General features: G+C 41.7%; 1 protein-coding gene across 8 annotated transcripts in view; it reads right to left on the bottom strand.

The window, feature by feature from the left end:
- The window catches only part of NEXMIF (neurite extension and migration factor), a 463,513-nt gene that overhangs the window by 225,128 nt on the left and 212,541 nt on the right, over positions 1 to 25,844 (bottom strand). For all 8 annotated transcript variants that reach the window (XM_077285040.1, XM_077285045.1, XM_077285041.1 and 5 more), the window contains one exon: positions 17,261 to 17,321. The gene's annotated coding sequence lies outside the window, so the exon portion shown is untranslated. The remainder of the gene's footprint in view (positions 1 to 17,260; positions 17,322 to 25,844) is intronic.

Below are 25,844 nucleotides of genomic sequence, written 5' to 3'. Positions count from 1 at the left end.
ATGCATACAGAAGGGGGGTTAACATGAGCCATGCATACAGGGGGGGGGGAATATGAGCCATGCATACAGTAGGGGGGTTAATATGAGCCATGCATACAGAAGGGGGGTTAATATGAGCCATGCATACAGGGGGGGGGAATATGAGCCATGCATACAAGGGGGGGGGGAATATGAGCCATGCATACAGTAGGGGGGTTAATATGAGCCATGCATACAGAAGGGGGGTTAATATGAGCCATGCATACAGTAGGGGGGTGAATATGAGCCATGCATACAAGGGGGGGGGGGAATATGAGCCATGCATACAGTAGGGGGGTTAATATGAGCCATGCATACAGAAGGGGGGTTAATATGAGCCATGCATACAGAAGGGGGGTTAATATGAGCCATGCATACAGAAGGGGGGTTAATATGAGCCATGCATACAGAAGGGGGGTTAATATGAGCCACGCATACAGTAGGGGGGTGAATATGAGCCATGCATACAAGGGGGGGAATATGAGCCATGCATACAGAAGGGGGGTTAATATGAGCCATGCATACAGTAGGGGGGTGAATATGAGCCATGCATACGGGGGGGGGAATATGAGCCATGCATACAGAAGGGGGGTTAATATGAGCCATGCATACAGTAGGGGGGTGAATATGAGCCATGCATACGGGGGGGGGGGAATATGAGCCATGCATACAGGGAGGCGAATATGAGCCAGGCATACAGGAGGGGGGGTCATTATACAGTATGGAGAACTGTGTGTGGCCATAATACAGTATTGAGCATCATGTGTAGCCGTTATACAGGATGGAGCATCATGTGTGGCCATTATACAGTATGGAGCATCATGTGTGGCCATTATACAGTATGGAGCATCATGTGTGGCCATTATACAGTGTGGAGCATCATGTGTGGCCGTTATACAGTATTGAGCATCATGTGTGGCCGTTATACAGTATGGAGCATCATGTGTGGCCATTATACAGTATGGAGCACTGTGGCCATATTTTTTCGGTTATAATTATTGTATATAAAACAGTGTGATCAGCAGTGCTAAATGGCTGTGGTTGGGACGTGGATATGGGTGTGACTAGTTGTGAAATGGGTGTGGTCAGAGGCGTGGCAAGCTTCATACCTCCTTCCCTTCAAAAGTTGGGAGGTATGGTACCGCATTTGCCAGATCATGGCAAAGTGCAGCAAATCCCATAGGGAATGAATGAGGCTGAACGCAGTGTTGCTGTAAGTGATCCGTTACGCGGCACATGCAGAAAAACTGACGGATCTGCTGCAAAAGGCGACTTTCACATCAGCGATTCTTGCCAAAGTCACTGCCGATAGTGTCATACTCACCAAAGGGGGAGGCAAGCTAAAAGTGCCTAGGGCAGCAGAAACTCTAAATACGGCCCTGGACCCAACGAGTATCGCCACTAAAATTGTGGCTTCATCAGGGGCAAAAGTGCAATGCTGAAGGCTTATGATGTACTATTTATATGCGTATAGATAGATAACAAATCAATTAAATTATTACCAGCTGTGGGAGGCAAGGTCCATGTGGTCAGCTTTATTGAGTGTACGTCCAAAAGTATATGTAATAACATTACATGAACGTTGAAAGTGTGAGGACGTGCTCCGGATATTATTATTTATTATTATAGCGCCATTTATTCCATGATGCTTCACATGTGAGGAGGGGTATACATAATCTGATGAAATCATATGATGAAATAAGTCAATCATATGGGAACACTCATGACGAGTGCCCAGCCAAACTTCCAGACCAGTGCAGAGCGCACATGCGTATATCGGCGTCTGCGACTGTTGCTACTGTGCCTGCTCAATGATTTAGGGCGTGCAGTCATCTCTACACGACTAGGCCTGGTGCATATGCGTTTATCAGCGAGTATAGACGTCAGTTATTGTGCGCCTGCGCTAAGGGTATGTGCACACGTCAGGATTTCTTGCAGAAATTTCCTGAAGAAAACCGGAAATTTTCTGCAAGAAATCCGCATTTTTTTTTGCGTTTTTGCGTTTTTTTCGCGTTTTTTTTAGCATTTTGCAAGCGAAATTAGCTTGCAGAATGCTAAAGTTTTCCAAGCGATCTGTAGCATCGCTTGGAAAACTGACAGGTTGGTCACACTTGTCAAACATAGTGTTTGACAAGTGTGACCAACTTTTTACTATAGATGCTGCCTATGCAGCATCTATAGTAAAAGATAGAATGTTTAAAAATAATAAAAAAAAAGCTTATACTCACCTGCAGACAGCGGATCTCCTCAGCGGCGTCCGTTCCTATAGATGCTGTGTGTGTGCAGGACCTTCCATGACGTCGCGGTCACGTGGGCGGTCACATGACCGATCTCGCGACCAATCACAAGACCGCGACGTCATCGCAGGTCCTTCACCGCACACCAGCTATAAGAACCGAAGCGGCAGCATGCACCGGAGAGGCGGGAAGACTCCGGAGGCCATCGAAGGTGAGTATATCACTATTTTTTATTTTAATTCTTTTTTTTTGGACCAATTATATGGTGCCCAGTCCGTGGAGGAGAGTCTCCTCTCCTCCACCCTGGGTACCAACCGCACATGATCTGCTTACTTCCCGCATGGTGTGCACAGCCCTGTGCGGGAAGTAAGCAGATCAATGCACTCCTAGGTGTGCGGAATCCCCGTAATTCCGCATTTTTAATGAACATGTTGCTTTTTTTTCCGCGATGCGATTTTTTTGCGGGAAAAAATGCAACATTTGCACAAAAAATGCGGAATACACTGTAAATAATAGGAGGCACATGTTAGCGTTTTTTTGCGTTTTTATCACGTTTTTATAGCGAAAAAACGAAAAAAAAAACGCGAAGAATACTGAACGTGTGCACATGGCCTAATTGTACCAACATATGAAGCGTGATCATAAGAAGCTTCATTTGCAAGACCGAACAATACACCTGTCCGATTACATTGTGCAAATATCTTTACGATGAAGACATACATTTTCAAAGTACAGCAGAGGAAAACGTTTGATAATCTTAATACACCAAAACGTGGAGCTAAAAATAACAGATCATTTGTTTCTGAACAATCAGCGCATACACATTATACCATGGATGGCAGTTGTATGAAAGTATCAGACATGTCCGGTCAATCTGTCGGACGACTATGAACGTTAGTCTATCATGTGCCACCTAAAGAACTGACCGACAAAATCGACTTGGTTGAAATCATCATTTTGGTACAACTTTGGTCTAATGTACATGAGAGTCTTAATAGAAAAGCCAAACTGGTTCAATCTACCAGAAAGCCAACAAGAATCAGAATGCAAAAACGGATGGTAATGTACAAAACTGATATGAATGGGCAACAGTCAGTCATGGCAAGTTCCACTTTTCTCAACTAAGCTGTATATGGAGGTTAGGCCGGGGTCACACTAGACCGTAATACGGACGAGTGCTATGCGATAAAAAATCGCATAGCACTCGGCCCAATGTTAATCTATGGTGCAGCTCCCATCATCCGATATTTTCTCCACCGTATTTCGGATCCGAGGGAACTCGCAGCAGGCTGCGATTGTCAGCGTATGTCGGCCGAGACTCGCCAATGCAAGTCTATGGGTGCGAGAAAAAATCGGATTACACACGGACCATGCGTGTGCATTGCGAGAAATACGCAGCGGTGTTCTATAGAAAAGTCGGTAATTCAATTGCCGGCTTTGCATTTCTCCTTCACAAACCCGACAGGATATGAGACATGGTTTACATACAGTAAACCATCTCATATCCCCTTTTTTTTTGCATATTCCACAATACTAATGTTAGTAGTGTGTATGTGCAAAATTTGGCCGCTGTAGCTGCTCAAATAAAGGGTTAAATGGCGGAAAAAATTGGCGTGGGCTCCCGCGCAATTTTCTCCGCCAGAATGGTAAAGCCAGTGACTGAGGGCAGATATTAATAGCCAGGAGAGGGTCCATGGTTATTGGCCCCCCCCGTGGCTAAAAACATCTGCCCCCAGCCACCCCAGAAAAGGCACATCTGGAAGATGCGCCTATTCTGGCACTTGGCCACTCTCTTCCCACTCCCTGTAGCGGTGGGATATGGGGTAATGAAGGGTTAATGCCACCTTGCTATTGTAAGGTGACATTAAGCCAGATTAATAATGGAGAGGCGTCAATTATGACACCTATCCATTATTAATCCAATTGTTTGAAAGGGTTAAAAAACACACACACACACACATGATTTAAAAGTATTTTAATGAAATAAACACAGCGGTTGTTTTAATATTTTATTGCTCTCTCATTCCATTTTCAGACCCTCGATGGCAAAACAATAAACACACAACATACATACCCTCTCTGATGAACTGTCACGTCCCACGAAGTAATCCATCTGAAGGGGTTAACTAATATTACAGGCAGAGCTGCGATAATCCACTCGCTCGTGCCTGTAATCCCCGGGTGCTGAAAGGAAAGCAGTGATGTGTACTTACATTCAGTCGCGGTGATGCGCCCCCTGGTGGATGTCCTCATATGACCTGGAGCGTGGGAAAAAGTTCCCAGGCTGCAGTTCATGAGAACATCCAGCAGGGGCGCATCACCGCGAATGAATGTAAGTACACATCACTGCTTTCCTTTCAGCACCCGGGGATTACAGGCACGAGCGAGTGGATTATCGCAGCTCTGCCTGTAATATTAGTTAACCCCTTCAGATGGATTACTTCGTGGGACGTGACAGTTCATCAGAGAGGGTATGTATATTGTGTGTTTATTGTTTTGCAAAGCAAGGGTCTGAAAATGGAATGAGAGAGCAATAAATTATTAAAACAACCGCTGTGTTTATTTCATTAAAATACTTTTTAATCATGTGTGTGTGTGTTTTTTAACCCTTTCAAACAATTGGATTAATAATGGATAGGTGACATAATTGACGCCTCTCCATTATTAATCTGGCTTAATGTCACCTTACAATAGCAAGGTGGCATTAACCCTTCATTACCCCATATCCCACCGCTACAGGGAGTGGGAAGAGAGTGGCCAAGTGCCAGAATAGGCGCATCTTCCAGATGTGCCTTTTCTGGGGTGGCTGGGGGCAGATGTTTTTAGCCACGGGGGGGGCCAATAACCATGGACCCTCTCCTGGCTATTAATATCTGCCCTCAGTCACTGGCTTTACCACTCTGGCGGAGAAAATTGCGCGGGAGCCCACGCCAATTTTTTCCGCCATTTAACCCTTTATTTGAGCAGCTACAGCGGCCAAATTTTGCACATACACACTACTAACATTAGTAGTGTGGAATATGCAAAAAAAATGGGAATATGAGATGGTTTACTGTATGAAAACCATGTCTCATATCCTGTCGGGTTTGTGAAGGAGAAATGCAAAGCCGGCAATTGAATTACCGGCTTTTCACAGATATCGCGCTGAATGAAATATAAATACAGAATATATATATATGTGTCTCAATGACATACATATATATATATATATATATATATATATATATATATATATATATATACTGTATATATGTTTTCCCGAACATTTGAGCACATAAATCCATTAGATGTCGGTTTTGCAAGCTTGCGAGAAAATCTCGGCATACGGATGCCATACGGATGTCACACGGATCATTTGATGCGAGGAAATTGCATCCTCGCACTGCACACGGATCACTGTTTTTGAAACATTTGTGCGATTCTCGGCCGTGAAAAACAGACCGTTTTTTTATACGTTAAGTGTGTCCCCGGCCTTAGCCGTACTCTGCAGCTAGTGTAGTCATAAATCAAAAGAAGCTATAATACTACCCCCGTGTTCACATTCAGAGTCCTCACCTCCCAGTATAATTTATATGTGCACACCAAGACTGCCCTCTACCCAGTATAATGTACACAGCTCCTTCATAACACGGTTCTCCCTCCAGTATATTTACACATCAAGAGTGAGGCACCCCCTATATAATACAGACAGTACTGCGACCAATAATACCCATCCTGAGAACCCTTCATGGTATAATCACATCCATAGGCTTCCTGCCAGTATTATTAAATACATGGACCCCACCAGTATAATTGCATTCACAGGCTCTCCCAGTTTAATCAAATCCATCCATAGGCTTCCCCCTATATAATCACATACGTAGCCCCCAGTATAATTGCATTCACAGGCTCCCCCAAGCAAAATCACATCCATAGACTTATCCATCAATTTAATATCATCCATAGGATCCCCCAGAATAATCACATGTATAATTGCAATCATAGGCTCCCCCCCTAGTATAATCACATTAGTAGCCCTCTAGCATAATTGCGTTCATAGGCTCCCCCAAGCAAAATCACATCCATAAGCTTATTCATCAGATTTCATATCATCCACAGGCTCCCCTGAGTATAATTACAACTGTAGCCTATCAATATAATAATATTCATAGGCTACCCCTAGTATGATCACATCTGTAGCGTCTATGTGTATAATCACATTCGCAGCCCCAAATCATAATTGCATTTATAGGCTCTCCATCTGTAGACCACCTATATAATCATATCCGTATCTCCCAGCATAATCGTATTCATAGGCTCCACACAGAATAATCACATCTGTAGACCCATTGCCTAATCACATTTTTACGCTCCCCTCTGAAGATTACATCCATAAACTCACCTCCCACTCACCTGTATAATCAAATCAACACACTCCACCTTTTCACATCCATAGCCCCCTCCAATTTAACATCGATCGGCTCCCCGTCCCTCTCCCCCCGAAAAAAACAAAATACACAGGCTCACTCAGTATAATCACATCCATAGGCTCTCAGCATAATGGCTTCCATAGTCTCCTCCCAACCACTGCATCCCGCTGTAAGGCACCCCCACACCGCCCACAGTTCAGCAGTAAGTTCCATCTCTCCCAGCAGCTCTCCTCTGGCGGTAACAGCAGCTCTTCACCCGCTGCACTGTTTCTGTAAGAGAAAACAGATCTGTGTCTATCCTGCACCAGCCGTCTAGCATGCCCCATACATCTGCATGTAGACATTTTTTTGTAAAGACACAGTGCGGTGCTGAGGAAAGTCATAATTTGCAAATTCTTTGTTGCATTAGCAACTATTTTTGTGAACTAAATATATGTATATAGTCCACAATAACACGCCCTCACTAAATCGGCTACTAGGATGAGAAGAATTACCTGTTGTGTTTCGGAGACTCGCCCTTGTGTGTAGTAAATACAGTATATGCCACGTATACCCCGTGCCTATGTGGTGCCATGTACAACGCTTAGCGGTAAAAGGCTTATTGTCAGAAGTTGTGAAGACAGAATCTTTTCCCAATATTCACGTGAATTTGAGTACAATATATTCTGTAGTATGGCAGAATACTGAAGACGGCCCTGGGAATGAGAAAGCAGGCAATACCGACATGGCCGGCAGGCAGGAAGCCAGACTCTCTGAGTCTTTGGGATTTAAGAGACAGGTGCGTTGGGGTCAGGAAGCTGCCCAGAAATTGGCCCTGGGATTTATCTGTGCATTTGCCTCTGTTTGGTAGAGTCTGAAAGTCATTACTCTGTGACAGGCACCAACTGGGCTAAGTGAAATAATGTGCTTTCTGTATCCTCCCTGGTGGGCAAGCGTCCGCATTACAAAACTACCAATAAAACTGACACTAATTGGCCGCTCGGATGATGGGTCCTGAAAATTCAGAGGGAAACGTCTGCACATTAAGATCTCAGTGGCAGATTCACCCATCCTCGGAAAGTTTAAAGTCTGGAGCACAAGAAGTCATGCCCTGAAAATCTGCTGCGGTGTGTGATGCGAATATCCAATTTAACTCCTTATTTCCTTGACTTTCTCTGTGCCTCCTTGTTACCTAACAGTTTATTCTGATAAGCTATCTAAAACTCAACCTAAAAAACCCCTCCAAACATCTATTTCCTTTTATAAAATGTGTCAGATCAAGTTCTGAGTAATAGGGAACCACAGGGCGAATGGGTTACAAACGCCTTCCATATAGCAATACAGGTGAACGGTATTGACATCTAAGGACTGGTAAGGCCGGATTATGACGGGTGTATGTCTGTTTTCCATCCTGAAAAAAGTGACGTTTTTACATCCGTATTGTGATCCATATGTTCGTCTTTCGTATCCATTTTGCATCCTTACCCTTATGTCCATTTTTACATCCACAGGTCCGTTTTGTACATCCATGTGGCATGCAGATTTTATATGGACAATTTAATAAAAAATTAAAGTCAAATAAAGTTTCCTACATGAATAATTGTAACGGATCCATGAAAAACATGACTAATGGATGATAGTTCATTTGTGATTTGTTTTTTGTGCACCTATTCACTTATAATGGGGGTGTGTGATCCAAAATACGGATCATAGTAGTGCATGCTGCGATTTTTTACACACAAGCCATCAATTCATGAGTAAAAACGTTTACGTGTACTACCACACTGACTTGCATTGGACCTTGTGCTGTCTATACCCTGTCCGTTTTGCATTTGGACATTTCATATGCTCGTCTGAACGAGGCCTAAGGACAAAAGACATCAGTTCTTCGTATCTCGTGATATCGTTATGATGGAAGGGGGTTCAATCACTCCAGGATTGACCAAAGCGGATAGTTAACGAAATGCGCCCTGAGCTCCTGAAATAAAGTATTCTTCTATGATGGATCATTGGTTTTTTATTAACCACACATTTCAGAGTTGGTCCATCACCTTTTTTTTTTTTTTTTTTAAAAAGTCACCGGTCTGACGCTGAAATGCATAGTTAATAAAATAAACCTTTGATCGATCATTGGGGAAGGATCCTTTATTCCAGCAGCTCAGCCCACATTTTGTGAACTATCCCCTATGGTCAATCATCTCCCGGAGTACAGATTCTCCAGCCAATGGGCAGCGGTAGCTGGTTTTTCATGTTTACGCATACATAAGAGTTGAGCCTAAGGGTGCTTTCACATTGTGTTCTGTGTCCCCATCAGGCATACAGCCGAAATCACTTGCAAAACGGGTCCTGACATATGCACCGACAGGGCCAATAGACTAATGGTGATGGAAGAGAGAACGTGAACTCTGCTGTGCATAGCTTTCGTGTACGCATATAGGTTGCGGACACTCAGACGTAGTATACTGCGTCTCAGTGTCCGCCTTCTGTAGGCGTACACTCTGGAAAAAAGTGCACGGCATAGCGCACGTTCACTCTGCCGTCACCATTACAGTCTTTAGCCCCATCGGCGTATGCATACTGACACCGTTTTGCAGGGGTATTTCAGACATATGCCCCTACGAAGACACAGAACGCAATGTGAAAGCACCTTCACACAACACACTCAGGTGAAAACAACCCACCACATCTTTGCATCCCTCATAACGGTATCACGCTATGTCCGTGCACTCAGTTCCCATTACAGTTTTCTTCTAATATTCCATAATGACAACATTATTTTTTTAACGTAAGACCTTTAAATGCTTAAGCCAAATTTGTCATTAGACCCCTATCGGACAGAGGGTTGCGAGAATACACTGCTCAAAAAATTGAAGGCAACAGTTAAATCACACATCGGATCTCAATAAACTAAAGTGTCAAATTGAAAATCTCTAATGACTTTCTTTTATATATCATTTGTTGAGATTAAAATAATGTATCAACGATCAAAGGAAACCAAAATCATCAACTACTGAGGGCTGGAGTTCAGATCAAAGTTCACCGCAGTTCAAATTCACCACAGTGAAATTCTTCCGGTCAACTCACCTCTGCAACATGCGACTTTCTCATTGTGCTAGCAGTGATCTCACCAGTTCATTTGCCCGGCTGGGAACGCAGCCTCAGTGACCGGAAGTACCATCCAGGTTGAAAACTTTTTATCCCCCAGACATGGATTATGGTGTGGGACAGAACAATGGACAGGTGAGAGATGCTGTTGGTTTTAATTTTTGTTTTATTACAGGAGATGAGGGATTCAATGGAATGGGTGTTAGGCGAGTATAACTGTGCTTGTTATTTTTAAATAAAAATGAAAAACTGTGTTTTGTTTTATTTCAAATAAAATACTTTGTTCTGGCTGTGTAACCATAGGATTAGTAATGGATAGGTGTCTTAAAGGTGCCTATCCATTACTAAGCCATGGACTTGATGTCACCTGACAATACAAAGGTGACATGAACCCCACAAACATGAACCCCACTTGTCACCTCTACAGGGCAGGTGGCAAGAGTCGGGCAAAGCGTCAAAATTGGCACATCTAATAGATGTGCCTCCTCTGGGCAGCTGCGGTCTGCAATTTTTAGGCTCGGGGGGGGGGGGTAATATCCATGGCCCCTTACCAGCCTGAGAATACCAGCCCCCAGCTGTCTGCTTTGGCTTGGCTGGTTGTCAAAAATGGTTGGGAGGGAAAACCACGCCTTTTTTTAAAATTATTTATTTAAATAATTTGAAAAGTCGGAGTGGGGACCCCACTATTCTTAATAACCAGCCTTGCTGATGCTGACAGCTGGGGGTTTTACCTGGCTGGTTATCAAAACTACAGAGGAACCCATGCCACTTTAAAAAAAAAAAATATTTATTTACAGTGCAGGCGCCGGCTGATGAATACTCCCATTACCAGCTCCTGCTCTCACTGTCATTAGCGGCAGCAGGCGTCGGCAGATATCAATGACCGGAGGTCAACTTTATAACTTCGATCATTGCCGCAGCTAAAACGACAAGGCGAATTATGATCTGGGTTCCATGCAGAGATACTTATCAGTGTATGCATGATCCATTTTCACTGGACATTTCCAATCAAAGCGCTCTCCTTTGCTAAGCTGAGCCATTTCAGTTTTTCTGTTAATCCATTTTATTTTATGTAACTGTATATGCTGTATTGTTTGTTCCCTTTGTAAAGTTGTTTGTATATTTTTTATAAACACTGGCTATCGTTCTGGATTAAATATAAAATTTAATAGTTCTGTTCCTTTTGTTCTGTAAACCACACTCCTCAAAGACATACACTATCAGAAACCAGGTGTCCAATCGGCCTTTAAAAAAATTATATATATATATATATATATATATATATATATATATATATAGATATATATATATGTATATTAATCGTCAATCGATTATGTAATCAGGGGGCAGCACAGGGCAGTTCATGACAAAAAGAGAACAGTGACGTGATTTTACAGCGATCTTTGACAAATATCTATTCAATAACTTTATACCCCAAAAGCGTTTCTCCAGCAGTAAGAAAGTGCATTTTGAAGTTGTGGCTGAAAGTGCATAGGGGTGTGATAATTCACTTGCAGCTTCTCAACCTCACGTTGTATTTCAGACCTAGCAACAATCTCTCCTGGCTGATAGATAGGTCAGTGGTCGTTTACCATAGCAAACGACCTGTCAATCAGCCAGGGGACCGTGCTGTTAAGTAGGAAATACAGCGCGAGGCTGAGAAGCTGTAAATGCTTCATCACACCCCAATGCACTTCTGGACATAACTTTAAGACGCGATATCTAAGGCTACGTTCACATTTGCGTTGTGCGCCGCAGCGTCGGCGCCGCAGCGCACAACGCAAACAAAAACGCGGCAAAACGCACGCTAAAACGCTGCGTTTTGCGCCGCATGCGTCCTTTTTGGCCGAAAGTTGGACGCAAAAAAAATGCAACTTGATGCGTTTCTTGCGTCCAACGCTTGCGGCCATGCGGCGCAAAACGCAGCACAACGCATGTCCATGCGCCCCCATGTTAAATATAGGGGCGCATGACGCATGCGGCGACGCTGCGGCGCCCGACGCTGCGGCGCTGACCGCAAATGTGAACGTAGCCTAACTGCTTTGGGTTCAAAAAACGATTGACTGATTTATCTTTTAAAGGGCTACACAATCATATTAATGAATGGTTTAGGTAGTAAAAGCTTCTGTCAGGTTCCATTGAGTCACACATAAACTATAGTAGATTACAAGGTGACTATACTTTTTAGTTCTTGAACATTAAGCTTAGATTGCTGACTATGCCATTCAGTATATGACGGTTCATCAAAATGTAATTGCCATGCCTCTGCTAACTAAAACAATGAAAAAGAACAAGGTTAACAAGTCATAAACCGAACTGGCGGTAACATTTTTCAAAACGCCAATAGACTAACCAGTATAACACATATTTTGTTGCATTTTATTGGAGCAGACACTGTAATGGATCAAGCACAGTCTGTGACAAGTGAGAATGGGGTCTTTTTAGAGCCAGTGTTAACATAAAATCTCATTGTAAGACCACGTCCAGATGGTACACCCGTTATTGCATTACACAAGATGCTTCCGAATGTATGGACAGATGCTGGGGTCTCTCTTGGAAATAGACGCCATGCTAAGAATTCATAAACACGAAAAGTAGACGAGAAAGCCTTTGTGTCGTTCAGGTGTTTACGAAAACAGATGACTGGAATATGGAGAAGAATTGTATTATACTGGAAATTAGGATTTATCAGGCATTAAATGCATATGAAAAAAGTGAGGGTGGAACTGCCAGTGTAGGCTGTGATTGTGAAGACATTATTGTTCAGACTGATGAATTATACACATTTTATTATTTTCATGGAAATTTATTTTTATTTTTTTTTTTTTACTGTACAAGCTATAATCACATTTAGCATTTTATCGTTTCCTCAATCACTCAGCTCGAGGTGAATATAACATAATTGAATACAAATGGTCCTGATCTCTTGTCTACAAACCACATTACTTTTGTTATGGCATTTCTATAAAAAAAAGGGAGTATGCCATATTAATCTGAATTAATGACATAAGTAATAGGTTTGTGTGGAGCACAGGAATATTTATGGAACCACAATACAATATGAAAAATCTAGTTGACTGAGTCGTGTTCATAGTAATTAGCGGCTATTTAGTATATTCAGCTGCTTTATAAATTATACAAAATACTTAATCCCGCTGCAGGTAACATTAACAACACCCAAATCGATGGCCCCTGGAGCTGGACCCTCCAAAAAGAAACCTGTGTCTTCTATATTCATTTCACACATTGTAGGGCATTTATGTGCATACGCAGTGCTAAGTCAGGCACAAACCGTCACAGATCATTGATCCTTTGGTCCATTTTGTTCTCAAATGTCCGTAAGTAGAGATATTATTATTAACCCCTTCACCACTTTGTGATTTTCCTTTTTTGTTTTTGCTTTTGCATCCCTTCTTCCCAGAACCATAACTTTTTAACTTTTCCATTAATATTGCATTATCAGGGCTTATTATTTTGCGGGACGAGTTATACTTTTCAAAGACACCATTGATTCCATATCGTGTACGGAAAAACTGGAAAAAAATCCAAGTGCGGTGAAATTGCAAAAAAGTGAAATTCCTCAACGTGTTTTTTTTTTCTTTTTATTTACCATGTTCACCATATGCTAAAACTGACCTGCCATTATGATTCTCCAGGTCATTACGAGTTCATAGACACCAAACATGTCTAGGTTCTTTTTTATTTAAGAGGTGAAAAAAAATTCCAAAGTTTGTAAGAAAAAAAAGGTGCCATTTTACGATATTCGTAGCATCTCCATTTTTTGGCATATTGGGCTGAGTGAGGGCTTATTTTTTAGGGACCGAGCTGATGTTTTATTGGTACCATTTTGGCGTAGATATAATATTTTGATCACCTCTTATTGCATTTTATTGCAATGTTGTGGGGACCTAAAAAAAAAACGTAATTCTGGTGTTTTGATTTTTTTCTTGTTACGCTGTTTACCGATCGGATAAATTTACTTTGTTTTGATAGATCAGACATTTCTGAAAGCAGCAATACTAAATATGTGTATTTTTTTTATTCTGAATGGGACAAAAGGGGGATGATTTGAACTTTTATTTTTGTTTAATTCTTTTAATATTTTTTTAAAACCTTTTTTTTACTTTTTACTTGTTTCATTAGTCTCCATGGGAGTCTACCAGAGCATAGAAGGACTTTGTGTACCAACAATCACGATCTATGAACATCGGCCTCGGGTCAGGGGTCATGGAAGATATAAAATGACAGGCACGGAGGTCTTCTACAGACCCCCATCTATCATCAAAACCCATTTGAGCCCCACGATTATGTGACAGGGGTGCTGATGGGTGTGTCTTATGATGCACTTTTGGATAGCGCTAGTTACTGTAAGTTCCGCTATCAAGAGTTTGACAGTGGCATTTAAAATGTTAACAGCCACGGGTGGGTGTCGTAAATTGTTTGGCTGTGCTAAGGGTGCACGGAGTGCTTGAAGCTGGTTTTAACAGTCATTTTTTGCTAATAGAGTCTCTTAATCTCTGGTGTGATATAACTATAGATTAGGCTATTCTTGGTTTGCTCTTTCTGAAAAAAATTAAAGATCAAATCTTAACTTTTTCAAATTCTTTGAATATTTTCCAAGAAAATATTTAACATAACAAAATATAACTCTAGATATAAATGAACAATTAATTCTAATATTCTGTCTTTGATCACTGCCCCCATTGAATATAATGGAGAGGCAACCATGCTTATATAGTTGTGGCCAAAAGTGTTGACACCCCTGCAATTCTGTCAGATAATACTCAGTTTCTTCCTGAAAATGATTGCAAACACAAATTCTTTGGTATTATTATCTTCATTTAATTTGTCTTAAATGAAAAAACACAAAAAGAATTGTCCTAAAGCCAAATTGGATATAATTCCACACCAAACATAAAAAAGGAGGTGGACAAAAGTATTGGCACTGTTCGAAAAATCATGTGATGTAATTAACAGCACCTGTAACTTACCTGTGGCCCCTAACAGGTGTTGGCAATAACTAAATCACACTTGCAGCCAGTTGACATGGATTAAAGTTGACTCAACCTCTGTCCTGTGTCCTTGTGTGTACCACATTGAGCAAAGAAATAAGACCAAAGAACTGTTTGAGGACTTGAGAAACCAAATTGTGAGGAAGCATGAGCAATCTCAAGGCTACAAGTCCATCTCCAAAGACCTGAATGTTCCTGTGTCTACCGTGCGCAGTGTCATCAAGAAGTTTAAAGCCCATGGCACTGTGGCTAACCTCCCTAGATGTGGATGGAAAAGAAAAATTGACAAGAGATTTCAACGCAAGATTGTGCGGATGTTGGATAAAGAACCTCGACTAACATCCAAACAAGTTCAAGCTGCCCTGCAGTCCGAGGGTACAACAGTGTCAACCCGTACTATCCGTCGGCGTCTGAATGAAAAGGGATTGTATGGTAGGAGACCCAGGAAGACCCCACTTCTTACCCCGAGACATAAAAAAGCCTGGCTGGAGTTTGCCAAAACTTACCTGAAAAAGCCTAAAACGTTTTGGAAGAGTGTTCTCTGGTCAGATGAGACAAAAGTAGAGCTTTTTGGGCAAAGGCATCAACATAGAGTTTACAGGAGAAAAAAAGAGGCATTCAAAGAAAAGAACACGGTCCCTACAGTCAAACATGGCGGAGGTTCCCTGATGTTTTGGGGTTGCGTTGCTGCCTCTGGCACTGGACTGCTTGACCGTGTGCATGGCATTATGAAGTCTGAAGACTACCAACAAATTTTGCAGCATAATGTAGGGCCCAGTGTGAGAAAGCTGGGTCTCCCTCAGAGGTCATGGGTCTTCCAGCAGGACAATGACCCAAAACACACTTCAAAAAGCACTAGAAAATGGTTTGAGAGAAAGCACTGGAGACTTCTAAGGTGGCCAGCAATGAGTCCAGACCTGAATCCCATAGAACACCTGTGGAGAGATTTAAAAATGGCAGTTTGGAGAAGGCACCCTTCAAATATCAGGGACCTGGAACAGTTTGCCAAAGAAGAATGGTCTAAAATTCCAGCGGAGCATTGTAAGAAACTCTTGATGGTTACCGGAAGCGGTTGGTCTCAGTTATTCTGGCTAAAGGTTGTGCAACCAAGTATTAGGCTGAGGGTGCCAATACTTTTGTCTGGCCCATTTTTGGAGTTTTGTGTGAAATGATCAATGTTTTACTTTTTGCTTCATTCTCTTTTGTGTTTTTTCATTTAAGACAAATTAAATGAAGATAATAATACCAAAGAATTTGTGATTGCAATCATTTTCAGGAAGAAACTGAGTATTATCTGACAGAATTGCAGGGGTGTCAATACTTTTGGCCACAACTGTATGCTCTCAATTGACATCCAAATAAGTTACTGAAAGAATCATCAAGGGGCATATGGCACTTTCTATGAAGCTACGTTCTCACAACTGTATTTTCGGTTCAAGTGCTGTTAATGGGAAAAACTGATAGCTTTAGGACCAATGTCATTCAATGGGGCTGGGAATATGACCATTTTGTTACCAATGAAAAGCAAAACCGCATTACCAATGAAAAATCAATCTTTTTTTCTGGATAAAAATCAGATGATTTTTTTTAATATGTTCTTGTGAAATTAGCCTAATTTTTATAGATCTTGATTGGGAAACTGGCTGCAAACAGATATGCAATAAATGTGTAAGATGGACAAGATTACAGTACATGATCAAATTACATATTATTTTATAACAAAAAAATTTTTTTAAAGATTTTTTTTTACCGTATCGCCATATAAAAAAAATCTTGAAATATTCCAGGCCATAAAAAGTTATTCCTACATATAATAAACATTGTATTTTCAAACAGTGACAAAAACGCTGGAAAAACAGCCCAAATGGAGCGTACCAGAGCCACTTTTGTCTCTTTGCGCTCTATGGCTCTGTATGAGCTTCAATCTGAACACCGATGGAATGTTTTTCGGGGATCAAGATAAAATATCTGACGGAAAGGCCCAAAATGTGAAAAGTCCCTAAAATTCAATACGTGAGATATTCCCTTTTATATGTTTGTATTATTTATAAAATGTATTGGAGCAAATTATTTCTAAATAGATTTATAAAAAATACATTATGAAAATTTAAAGCTAAAATATTATTTATCAAGAAAGTGCTGTCAAAAAGAAGAAGTTGTTCCTATTGCTGCTATTCTTGCATTATTAGGAATAATACTAATTTAAGCAACCACCACTTTATTGTGGCTTATTTTAACAAAAGGTCATATTCAAGAAATTGGAAAAAAAATCTTCTTCTAATCAAACGGAATGTTTTTTTCCCCATTGAGTTTTAAAACAAAGGCCACTTATCTTTGACATGTTTCAGCTGCCACTAAGCCCATTATTTATTGCAGTCACTGTGCGTTATACCATAAAACATGATAACAGTCCTGTACAATGGAAAATGCTAATGGGATTATGGATTTCATTGGAAAATATGAAGTGTGTTATTAAATAAGAAGTTATTTTTCTTCTTACCGGTTGCTAAGAGGACCCATTCGATTACGCTTCTCTTCCGCCTCAATGTGGACTGTGGAACCTACACAAAAATGAGAAAAAAGTGATGGTTGAGTGAGATGTGAGTGCACCTGCTTTCTACTCAGAAGCCAAAAAAAAAAAATACACAGGTGGGGACAGAATTCAAGGCTGCGCTCTCACACTTTCTAATCACTGCGGGGAAAGCTGACATGGTAATTGCAGATCAGAAGCATCAGTTGCACTGTATTTATCTTTTATCTTCCCATTCCTATCTTGGGCTGACACAATGTCAAGTTATCAGCTACAAATTATTTTTATTGCAAGCCATTGTGATGTATGGATCCCGGTGATGGAAATATTTTGACCTATTGTGTCTACTGAATGAAAATGGAAATTGCCTTGTATTTATGGTGATCCGACGTTTTTAGGAGTGTTTTGTGTATAGGCATCCCCATCCATCTGTCTAAAAGCAAGTCAATAGGAAGGACGTAGGAGTACTGATAAATGAGATGTAGCAGTGTATGCCTCCTATCGGCATCTGTTCTCCTTTTTTTAAAGAGCATTTTCCCATCAAAAACTCAAGTTCTAGTATTCTGCGCAGCGGTTTGGTAGTTATATCAGCATCTGCTGAAGTTGGCTGAAACTCAATAGAGTCATTGCGACAGCTACAACTTGGGTTATCACATAGCTTTTCTCAGACTTGTAAATGACAATTTTACCTAATTATTCAGTTAAAACGGGTATTCCATCCTCTTCTTTACTTAACACATAGCTCAAATGCGCTATTGAAATAGTTAAAGGTGTGGTCCGAAAGTAATATTAATTTTCATCCAGAATGTCTATTTATTTTAATAATATAATAGTTTCTATTATATGCTAAAATTAAAAATTCCCTACTCTTCACTCTCTAATCTGTCTCTTTTTTTTTAAGTATTTCCATTTTGATGATGCTTTGTTTGAGATGCCCAGTGCATGATGGAATATTCAAATGGGACATCATCAGGGGGCAGAGGTTATGGTTACTGCGACAGCCTCATTCTGACCCTGAAACGAAGCGTCAGTGATGTCTGTTTCAGGGGCTTGGCTAGTCCCAGCTCTACTGATCATGCATCAGTTGTCAATTCCAACATATACTCAGTACTAGCTCCCTTTTAACTGTGCAATATATTTCTTAGTGTATAGTGACAGTGCGCTCACTCGACACCTCAAATTAGAAGTGACTAACCATCAACAGAGAATACTGTCACTACATATTGTAAGGCGATAACCTGGCTAGCAGAGACCAGTGTGGTCCATGAAACAGCCGTCGACGGAGCGCACTGTCACTGTTCAAAAAAAATTATTATATTAATACAATAAATAAAGAGACATTTATGATGACAATATATATTAGTTTTGGACCATCCCTTTAACATCAAGGACAGGAGGCAGCTGATCAGCAGTAAGGAGGAGCTGCAGGGCAATGACAGGTGAGCATGTGCTGGTAATTATTGGACAGTACACCCAGGCCACATCTACTATATAATTGTCTAAGGGTACTTCCGTCTGTCCTTCTGTCTGTCACCGTTATTCGTTCGCTGATTGGTCTCGGCAGCTGCCTGTCATGGCTGCCGCGACCAATCAGCGACGCGCACAGTCCAGAAAAAAATGGCCGCTTACTCCCCGCACTCACTGCCGGTGCCCGCATACACCGCTCACACAGGGTTAATGTCGGCGGTAACGGACCGCGTTATGCCGCGGGTAACGCACTCCGTTACCGCTGCTATTAACCCTGTGTGTCCCCAACTTTGTACTATTGACGCTGCCTATGCGGCATCAATAGTACAAAATGTAATGTTAAAAATAATAAATAAAAAAAAAAAACCTGCTATACTCACCCTCCGCCGCCTTTCTCACTCCTCGCCACGCTCCCCGGACCGCTCCATTACAAGCGTCAGCTTGCGGTGCGGTCCCGTCCCAGGGCTGGTGTGCGGCAAGGACCTGCCGTGACGTCACGGTCATGTGACCGCGACGTCTTCATAGGTCCTGCTCCCACCAGCCCTGGCACTTGCAATGGAACTCGGCTTCAGGAAAATGGCCGCCGCGATCTCGATCTGCGCACGCGCAGCATCCAGCGGCCATTTTCCTGAAGCCGACCACTACCATCTGCACAGGATCCCAGGAAGAGAAGAGGCAGGACGCAGAGGAGCAGCGACAAGAATGGTGAGTATGATAGACTACAAGGGGCCCTCGGATCGTTAGGTGAGTATGTTTATTTTTTATTTTTTGGCCCTATACGTGCCTCGGTAATATACTACGTCACTGGGCAATATCCTACGTGGCTCTGCTGTATACTACAAGGCTGGGCAATATACTACGTGGCTGGGCAGTATAATACGTGGCTGGGCAATATACTACAAGGCTGGGCAATATACTACAAAGCTGTGCAATATACTATGTGGCTCTGTGCAATATACTACGTAGCTGCGCAATATCCTACGTCGCTGTGCTGTATACTATGTAGCTGGGCAATATACTACGTCGCTGGGCAATATACTACGTGACTGGGCAATATACTACGTAAATGGGCAATATACTACGTGGACATGCATACTCTAGAATACCCGATGCGATAGAATCGGGCCACCATCTAGTGTTGAATAAAAGGAAAGAGTGGAAACCATTTAAAAACATACTTTGATGTACTCCTATTTGATATCCTGAATCTAACTTTCACTTAAAAATATAAGTCTAAACATGATTTTTTTTTTATATACAGAAACAGTATTTTCACACTATCTGAAATGTATTCACAATGCCTTAAAACAGCAAATGTTTGCAGTTCCTTTAACAGTTATGGGGGTTACAATATTCAGTCCTTTCAGGAAAACAATAGGAGGTGATCTAAAAAAGCTCATCCCATGGGGTTAATATGAAAAGAAATTGTCTAAATACCGACAACAAAGAACGACATATACTGTATGTTGGGTTTAGTATTAATATAATACGTGATGTGAACTGACTTTCAGTAATTATTTAGGCTAGTCTCTGCATTGGCTAATGACTAATCATTGAGAGTGATACACTCCTTATTAACTTAATTTATGTATTCATCTTGTACTAAAGTTTTGTACCGAGATTCAATGTTATTGCACTATGTGGTGCTATTTTTTTCCCTGTATTAAAATTACTCCTTACCTTTTAATTCATCCCAAGAAAATCTAACAAAGATAGTTGACATTCCGATGTTCTATGGTGATATTCCAAACATTCTAATATTGTTCTTTTCAAGCATTTAGTTAGCCCATTACCCTTCTAATATGTCTCCATCATTCAACCCACAGAAATTCAGGTACAGAATAGAATAGAATGACATAACTCCTATTGGCCATTCATTCATGTTTACCCCGTGATATATACATTTAGCGTAACACTGACACCACTAATACCACAAGCCTTTTTGGTTGCATTCATGACCTATGGCCTAATAAAGACCGTTAGCATTGCAATTCACTAGGCGTCATTCAGACATCAATGTTTTTAACATCTGCTAAAAAAAACAATAAGAGAGTCATGAGAGATTTTCATTCGAGCTTCATCAGTGTTTGGTCAGTGTCAGTTTTTACCATCAGTGTTTTATTAATTTTTTTCACAGATGGATAAATTAATACATTACAAAGCTTCTCCCATATATTACAATATGAATCATGGACAGCACATGGACTGCACACTGATGCCAACCATTGTCTCTCTGGGATTTTCATGGACCCATCCATTGACTTATACAGGACCATTATTTTTAACAATGTAAATTCTAATTTATGTATTTTACATAAAGTACAAGTACGGTAAGTTTAATATTTTAACATTTACAGCTTTGTCACCTTCATTTTCTGCATAAATATTTGCAATGAAGGTATGCTTTTTATGCCTGATGAAGATCCCAGTTTGCAATTGAAACGCGGTGCTTTTTTATATAATAATAAAAAAAAAAAACGAAACATCTTAATTCCACCAATATGGTTCGGCCACATCCGGATTCCTTGGATAGGAGTGTCCAGTGTTAGATCCAGACCCCCAAAAAAGTAGTTAGTGCAGAGGAACCAAAGAGGTACAGTAGCAGAAGAAAAGTGCCCACAGTAGCGTTGTGCCTATTGATTGCACAACTGGATCAGGTCAGTGTGTAGTGTAACCAGCTACCTTTACAGCTCTTATACCTTATGATATTGAACTAGGAAAAGTCCCTCTGAGGATAAGACATTGGCTGGGGCCTCACTCGGCACCCTCATCAATCAGCTACTTTAGGTCCTATGGATATCCCATCAATATTTAATTTTCCGAAAATCACTTTAATGCATTCAGACATACCAGAACACTAAACAAATACTATCACCAGTGAACCCATTAAGCTGTGTATTTCAGTAAATGTCATTTTGACCATATTATGTACCACACTGGCTGAAAAGCAGTGATGTTACCCCCTTGTGTTATCTATAAGTTCTTGTCTTTACATATTAAATAAAAAAAAATATTAAAGTCTGGGGGGTAAACAGCACAATTTCAGATCATGCTTAATGAGGACGCACTAGGTGCACATAGGCGTAACGACCTTGGTCACAGCAGTCGACGCCTAGAACGGTCCTGGCATGTGAGGGGCCTGCTGATGCCAGCCCCTACTTCAGCTGGATGTGCGTCCTTGATCGCACATTCAGCTGAAGTGTATTGCAACATACAGACCCATCAGGTCCATGCGCTGCAATAGATGCTGCCTGATCCCATCGCACACCGAAATCAGATGCTAGCTTCAGATGTGGATGCTGTGCAGCGTGGGTGCGCTGGGAAGGTGAGTAGGAACATTTGTTGTTTTTTTTTTCTGTGTACTGAATAACAGCGGGGCCATATGCCCGGATGGGGGCCATATTCATACCAGGATGAGGGCTATATATGATGGGGGCCATATTTATACCAGGATGAGGGCCATATACAAGGATGGGGACCCATATACCAGGACCCATCCTGGCCATATACCAGGATGCGGGGGTGATATACCAGGATGAGGGTCATATACAAGGATTGGGGGTCCATATACCAGGATGAGGATCATATACGAGGATGAGGACATTATACCAGGATGGGGACATATACCAGGATGGGGCCATATACCATGATCAGGGTCATATACCAGTAGGGGAGACATACAAGGATAAGGCCATATACCAGGATGGGCACGCAACATGAGGGCCACATACCAGGATAAGGGGCCATATGCCAGGGCGGGGGCCATATACCAGGATGGGGGCAATAAACCAGGATGGGGGCCACATACAAGGATGGGGCCATATACAAGGATGGGAGCTGATATACCAGAATGGGGGCCCATATACCAGGATTCGGGCATTATACCAGGATTCGGGCATTATACCAGGATGGGGGAACATATACAAGGATGATAGCCATATACCAGGATGAGGCCCAGGATGAGGGCCACATATTACGATGGGGCCATATACAAGGATGGGGGGACGGGGCCATATAGCAGGTTGAGGGCCATATACCAGGATGAGGCCCAGGATGAGGGCCATATGCCAAGACAGGGGCCAGATACCAGGATGGGGGCCATATACCAGGATGTCTGTGCATTATACTATATGGAGGACTATGGGCTGTGCATTATGCTGTATGGAGCATTATGGGATTCATTATACTGTATGGAGGAGTATGTGGAGTGCATTATACTATATGAAAGACTACGGGGGTGCATTATACTGTAGGGGGGACTATGGGATGTGTATTACACTATATGGAGGACTATGAGGGGTGCATTATACTTCTGCTATGGGACCCTTATGACTTCTATGTTCACCCCTGATGAGTATAATGGGTTATATACACTCACCGGCCACTTTATTAGGTACACCATGCTAGTAACGGGTTGGACCCCCTTTTGCCTTCAGAACTGCCTCAATTCTTCGTGGCATAGATTCAACAAGGTGCTGGAAGCATTCCTCAGAGATTTTGGTCCATATTGACATGATGGCATCACACAGTTGCCGCAGATTTGTCGGCTGCACATCCCAAAGATGCTCCATACAAGGCAGGATGGATCCATGCTTTCATGTTGTTTACGCCAAATTCTGACCCTACCATCCGAATGTCGCAGCAGAAATCGAGACTCATCAGACCAAGCAACGTTTTTCCAATCTTCTACTGTCCAATTTCGATGAGCTTGTACAAATTGTAGCCTCAGTTTCCTGTTCTTAGCTGAAAGGAGTGGTACCCGGTGTGGTCTTCTGCTGCTGTAGCCCATCTGCCTCAAAGTTCGACGCACTGTGCGTTCAGAGATGCTCTTAGGCCTACCTTGGTTGTAACGGGTGGCGATTTGAGTCACTGTTGCCTTTCTATCAGCTCGAACCAGTCTGCCCATTCTCCTCTGACCTCTGGCATCAACAAGGCATTTCCGCCCACAGAACTGCCGCTCACTGGATTTTTTTTCTTTTTCGGACCATTCTCTGTAAACCCTAGAGATGGTTGTGCGTGAAAATCCCAGTAGATCAGCAGTTTCTGAAATACTCAGACCAGCCCTTCTGGCACCAACAACCATGCCACGTTCAAAGGCACTCAAATCACCTTTCTTCCCCATACTGATGCTCGGTTTGAACTGCAGGAGATTGTCTTGACCATGTCTACATGCCTAAATGCACTGAGTTGCCGCCATGTGATTGGCTGATTAGAAATTAAGTGTTAACAAGAAGTTGGACAGGTGTACCTAATAAAGTGGCCGGTGAGTGTATATATGGTTTATATACGGAAGGCCTTATACAAATCTTGCATCGGGACTCATCAGACTCTAGTTAAGCCACTGACTAGGCAAATGCCTGTCATGCAGTTTTGCATGAACAGAACTTGAATCAAAAATAGCAATTCAGTTTTCCATGATTTTCTTATAAAATAAATCAGCAAGGGTTAATTATATGAAGATATAAAGTGTACAACTAAATGCGCATTCTTCTCTTGACCTCCCCCGAAGCATTCTAACACTCGCCCTCCCTCTGTGAGGAACGGCCTCCCATATTACATCTGTCAATGTGTTGGAAATGCAGATTTTGTATTTTGTTCAGCACCAGGAGGTCTGAAGTTGAGTATTAAAAGGCAAGAGCTTGATCAAAAGGTCACTGCCTCCCTTCTCTTTGACAGATTACTTGTATTCTTGGCATGACTATCCGTTTCCAGCCTAAACAAGTATAGCGGAAATAAGTATGACCATAAAATTCTGCAAACACGGACTGACTCTATCCCTCATACCAAGTGTCGGACTGGGTTTCCAAGGGCCCACCAGTAACACTGACTTTGGGGGCCCACTTGCATACAAATATTACATTACCCTAGTTCACAAATTTACCTATATCTCTATATAATAATAAACTGGGTAGAATCATTAATGAATGATGAGATGTTGCTTTTTTCTATACAGAATCAAATGAATTATGCCAAATACTGCTCATACAGTGGGGTTGGGGGCCCAGACCTGCACAGGGGCCCACCGGGGGATTACCTTGTTAGCCTATGGGCCAGTGAGAGCCTGCTCATACCTAGAACAGTGGACATGGTTTACTAAAGATGTCAAACTGTTAGAGACGGATAACTTAGACAGTCTTATAATGCGCCAAATTTGTCACAGTGGCTTATGCTGGTTGGTAAATCTGGGGAATCTTTAGACTGTTCTCTAAGCTTACACCATTTGTTAGCAAGCTTATTTTGTTCCACAAAGTTTCAACAATTATTGGCATTCAGATCGCAATTTAGGATAAGCCCCTTACTCCGTTCACTTTTTGATAAGCCACGTACCCTTGATGAGCAAGTCCAAAGTGTGTCTACAATGGGTCTAAAACATAATAAATGTGTCAAAAAAACATGAAAAAACTTTTTTTTGCCATTAATTAGACCACACACATAGCTTAGCCCCAATGAGTTTATAGAATTCTTCGTCTCTCAAAGCATTTTTTCAATATTTCACAGATCAAATATACAGAAAGGTTTTCTAACGCTGCAAATCTCTTCTACTTATCTACTTGTAGTCATCCACTTATCCATAGATTACACAGGGGTTTCTTCTCCATTCACATATGCAATTTAAGGAAAAATCTACTTGGTGCTCGCTATTTCAAATTTATCTGAAATATCACTACCACGCATAGACGTTTCATCTAACAGTTCTGTTACTGTACTCAAAGCTCCTGCAATGCGTGGTAACATTTGCTTTGGATGTAAAAGGAAAATATATCATCAATTAACTCAAAATCATCTACCTTTACTGTCTGGAACTAGCTAGATGAAGCTAGATGTTGTTGCCCTCCACAACAGTTACAGTCTCTCATTTGGCCCTCCACAACAGTCACAGTGTCACGCTGTGACAGTCTTTAATAAGGAAGGGGGGCCTCAAACTGTCCCTGGAACTGGGACCCTTACTATCCTTGTCCTGGGTGTATTCTTGAAGGTAGAAAGGCACGAGTCTCTGACCTTACTATGCTCCTGTTAAACCCTGATCTGTCCCCTCCTCCACCCCATGAGGCCTGGGACAGAAATGTAATGTAAACAAGACACAAAG

Source organism: Ranitomeya variabilis, chromosome 2 (genome assembly GCF_051348905.1).
Source record: "Ranitomeya variabilis isolate aRanVar5 chromosome 2, aRanVar5.hap1, whole genome shotgun sequence".
Lineage (NCBI taxonomy): Eukaryota > Metazoa > Chordata > Amphibia > Anura > Dendrobatidae > Ranitomeya > Ranitomeya variabilis.
Note: the sequence above shows the minus strand (reverse complement) of the source record. Positions and strands in the feature narration are given on the sequence as shown.